The sequence below is a fragment of the Zeus faber genome (genome assembly GCF_960531495.2).
Source record: "Zeus faber genome assembly, chromosome: 19".
Classification (NCBI taxonomy): Eukaryota; Metazoa; Chordata; class Actinopteri; order Zeiformes; family Zeidae; genus Zeus; species Zeus faber.
In genome coordinates, this window is record NC_137206.1 from 1,707,466 (window position 1) to 1,712,465 (window position 5,000).

General features: G+C 50.8%; 1 protein-coding gene across 1 annotated transcript in view; it reads right to left on the bottom strand.

Moving 5' to 3' along the window:
* gli3 (GLI family zinc finger 3) overlaps positions 1-5,000 on the bottom strand; it is a 155,073-nt gene that overhangs the window by 74,696 nt on the left and 75,377 nt on the right. The gene's annotated exons all lie outside the window — the stretch shown is intronic.

Below are 5,000 nucleotides of genomic sequence, written 5' to 3' on the forward strand. Positions count from 1 at the left end.
CCCGGCCCCCGGGAAAAAAATCAGTTGGGCCTTGTTGTACCACTGACAAAGCTCCGCGGCGCGGCGGCCGCTGCCTGCCGCCGCTCTGCCTCTACCGACGCAGCTGAACTAACACGGTCTGCGGCTCCGCCACACGTATGCCAAGAAGGACCGGGGCCATTTCTAAAGCAACGGTAAGAGATGATTTATTTAAACATCGCACAAATCAACGTATGTGAATTGTGGTGGTCGGACAGGCCCTGTTTTTACAGTTATAGGAACAAATAATGAAAACTGAGGCCATTTATAAAGCAATAGAAAGAGACTTTTTTTTGGTGACTGGTCAGCAACTGAGAAAAAACAACAACTTTTTTTTGGGTTAGGGTCAACCAACCCCCCCCCCCCTCGTAATTCAAACTATGGTGGTGGTCAGACAGCGATAGGCCTTGTTCTAAGAGAGCGCGTAAGATAATAATAATAATAATAATAATAATAATAATAATAATAATAATAATAATGATAATAATAACAAGTGTTAAGTTATATTTAAAAGTTTTATTATTTTATTCTCTACTGTAATTCTAGAGATTTTGATTTTTTTAAATCTTGCACAAATCAAAGAATGCTAATTTCATCTAAATGCATGTCATGTATCACATAGCAACAGGCCTTTTTTTAGACCTTTTACTGATTTAGTTATATCTGTTGTATCTGTTATATCTGTTACATCTGCTGTATATCACACAATGAGAGTTAAAGCCAAAATAATGAAAACGTCAATGTTCTCTAGTCAAGTTAAATTGTATAAAAAAAAACATTTCTTTATCGGATATTCATGTCATTTCTCTACTTTACCACCGAGACCAATTTTAAAACAACAGAAAGAGCTTTTTTAAGAGCTCAGGCCTCAAAAATCATAAAAAGCAAAAGCTTTTGTCCAATAGAATGCTGTTATTTTCAAAAACAAAACCTAATTTATGGGTTTTTTTTTAATCATTTCACGCCAGTCCTCCCGTGTCTAAAATACAGAAAATATTGATATAAAAATATAGAAAATACATATCAAATACCAAAAGTAAGAATTTTTGTGTATTTTTTCCAGTCTTAAATCTCTTACATTTCATGACATTACAACAACATTTCACTGTATTATGTTTATTTCATTTCAAAACGGAATCCTCCTCCACTCTAAATGCGCCCAGATCCTCAGATCAGTCTCCATTAGCGCTCTCCTCCACCACCTCCACCCGGAGGCTGTACGCTCCGCTCGGGTCACTTCCACTAATTCTCCAGTAAATCCGCCGGCGGCCGGTGAGCAAACAGTTGTTGAGTCAATTACTGATCCAAGAAGAATGTTTGGTTGTTTTAGCGGTGGCATCCCAGCACGGGAGGGGGGCGGGGCGGGGTTGGGGTGGGGCGGGGGGTCTCCATGGTAAACTCCCGGCGCTGATAATTGACTTGTGATAAATAAATACCTCCGTTTGTTGGGGGCGGTCGCCGGGTGACCGGGGGTCTACGGCCCACCGCATGAGAGAGCGCCTTTGTCTGGGAGCGCGGCGCAGGCGGCCCCGTGAAGCCCCAAATGAAAGGAGCTGCCTCTCTTCTCTTGGCCCCAAGGACCCCGCCCCGCCCCCCCCACCACCCCCACCACCTCCACCACCACTTAGGTGAAGCCAGTTCCTCACAATGAGGGGGAGGGGGGGGTCAAGGGGGGTCGGAGCCCCCCGTGGAGGGAGCGCCCCTCGCCGCTCGGGAACTTCCAGGAAGAGCGAGGGGGGGGGGGGGGGGGAGCGAGGCCGGAGGGCGGCTGGTTCCGGTCCAGAGGGACACGGAGCATTACAGCCCGGGAGGGGGGGTCTGCTGGTCCTGGATCAGCTCCTCACGCTGAACCCACACGCACACGCACACACACACACACACAGACGCACACGCACACACACACACACACACACAGACGCACACACACACACACACACATACAGCCCCCCAAACACGAGGGGGGTCACAAAGAGTTACGTTTGCATCAGGGCTCAGAAATCCAAATTTTCAGAACCAGAATCCGTCTTTTATCAGCCAAGTATGACATCATAGTGAGGAGTTTGAGGCGGCTGTCACTTGAAAAGCACAAGCTGCAGTGAAATGACTCCTTTTCTGTCAGTTGTTCTTTTGGGAGCAGAAGCAGTATTTTAGGTGTTTGGGGTCAAACGTTTCTAACCCCAAGGGCTGAAACGCAGTCGATGGTGCTGTTCAAGTTAAATATCCAGCTCCAACTGAGCTGCAGCCACGCCTTGAGTGAAGGCCCAAATGTGACATCGGGGAGGGAGTCGACAAAACAGATTTTTCATCAAAATTCGATGGAATGAAAAAATAGTGACAATAACGACGGAACATAAACAAAGAAATACGATTAGTTTTCATTCCGTTTTTGTTCCGTGTAAAATGTTTGTTTCTGTTCCTGGAACCGGGTTCAGAGCCCTGGTTTGACGGCCTCCGACTGAAAGTAAAAGTAAGCTCAGTCCGTTTCACGTTTCCCTCATGCAAAACACCCGATTTACACCCGTACCCCCCTGGCCCAGGGCTTCAATATTGAATGGTGGTGGTTGCGGTGCCTCCCCGTCGGTGCCTCCCCGTCGGTGCCTCCCCGTCGGTGCCTTCCCGCTAGAATTCATGGAGCGAGCAGAGTGTGCCTGTAACTGCGCTCTCCCCTGGTTAACAGGGGCAGCGCGGCGTGGCGGGGGAGGGAGAAAACACTCACAAAGGACAGTTAATTTGTGATTTCCTCCGCTCATTTGAAGGCAAATTAAGTGTCAAGCAGCTAATACGGAGCATATTTCATTTTATGAGCTTTTAATTTAATTCCGCCGTCTCATAACGCTGGAGCCCGTTAGCAGACGTGCAAACGCCGTCTAAAACAAGGGGCCCATAAATAAACATGTTTCAATTAGGCCCTTCGCGGTAATAGGATATGATTCTGCTCATTTGCCACGTACGGTGTTGGATGTGTCACGGCGTCGGGTTGGACGCGAGGCGCTGGAGCTCGCCATCCTCCACCCGGCCGCAGCCGCCCGGCACCGGCTGGCTGGGGCCGGGCGAAGCCGGCTGGATTGATGGGACTGCCGCGGGGCCAACCCCACTGTAATTACGGGGCCGTAATGAGAGCCTGCATGGGGAAGTACGGCAATAATAGTCCCTGTGTACTTGGGCATATCTTTAAGGGGGTTAATAACGATTAATTCTGCTCACTGAGGAGAACTTGTCTTAAAACAATTCAATATTTCTCCTCGCGTTCCTCCATTTCCACACGCTAACGTGCAGCGCTTTGTCGCATGGACTCATGGACTCATGGATTCATGGATTCATGGATTCATGGATTCATGGATTCATGGATTTATGGATTCATGGACTCATGGATTCATGGACTCATGGATTCATGGATTCATGGATTCATGGATTCATGGATTCATGGACTCATGGATTCATGGATTTATGGATTCATGGACTCATGGACTCATGGATTCATGTAGAAGTCTGGGAGGTTGAACTCGGAACCAAAACCCGGAGCCAAAATTGGGAATGGAGTCACCTCCAACGTTGCGTCCAGAACTGTGTTGGATTTGTCCACATGTTTGTTCCTCGCTCCTCGACGGCTTAAAGTCTGATGCTTTCTGGTGCCGTGAAGACGGCGGCGGATTATCCACAGGTTCAGTGATAACTTGAGACGGTGGGGGGGGGGGCGTCGACTCGAATAAGAACCCCATCCACTAAACAGCCAAACCACCAAACAACCAAACACCACACAGCACACACAGCACACACAGCACACACAGCACACACAGCACACACAGCACACACAGCTGTCTAATAATATAATGACAAATAGTCGGCGGCGTCCAGGCGTGTCATATTAAGCAGCTCGGCGCTTAATGCCGGCCGCAGCCAGCGGAGCGCACTGACAGCCCGACCCAGCGCTGCGATAACCGGGCTGTGAGTGACTGAACACAGCGCACACAGCGCACACAGCGCACACAGCGCACACAGCGCACACAGCGCACACAGCGCACACAGCGCACACAGCGCACACAGCATCCCTAATTCAATTCACCCCAATCTGCATCACCCACCCCCCGCCCCCCCCCTTAAACTGCTGCAGATCTCACTGCAGCCGCTGCCTGATAACACCCTGCACCCTGCACCACCCTAACACTCTGCACCCTGACACCCTGCACCCTAACACCCTGCACCACCCTAACATCCTGCACCTCAACACCCTGCACCACCCTAATACCCTGCACCCTTACACCCTGCACCACCCTAACACCCTGCACCCTAACACCCTGCACCACCGTAACACCCTGCACCCTAACACCCTGCACCACCCTAACACCCTGCACCCTGACACCCTGCACCACCCTAACACCCTGCACCCTAACACCCTGCACCACCCTAACACCCTGCACCCTGACACCCTGCACCACCCTAACACCCTGCACCCCAACACCCTGCACCACCGTAACACCCTGCACCCTAACACTCTGCACCGCCCTGCACCGCCCTGCACCGCCCTGCACCGCGCTGCTGAGACGCTGCCGCCGCCTCATGTTCTCCCCATTATCTCCACACACAAGCTAAATGCTAAATTATATTTACCATTTTGTTTGCGGTGACACGGGGCATCAATCACCTCCCTCCCTCCCTCCCTCCCTTCTCCCTCCCTCCCTTCTCTCTCCCTCCCTCCCTCCCTCTCCCTCTCCCTCTCCCTCTCTCTCTCTCTCTCTCTCGCTCTTTCCCTCTGCAGACCCGAGCGGGGGAGACAAGAGGTTGAAAGGGGGAGGGGGGTGAGGGAGGGTGGCACATAAAAGATTCATGATGCTCGGTGGCGTCGGGGGGGGAGAGATATGACTCCTGGGGGGGGGGTTGATAATGATGAAGAATATCAAACATAATTCAGCCCAAGTTGCCGCTCGCTCCAATTTGTCCCCGTCGCGTCCCCTGATCGCTTCCTTCCTGTTTCCTGTCCGCCG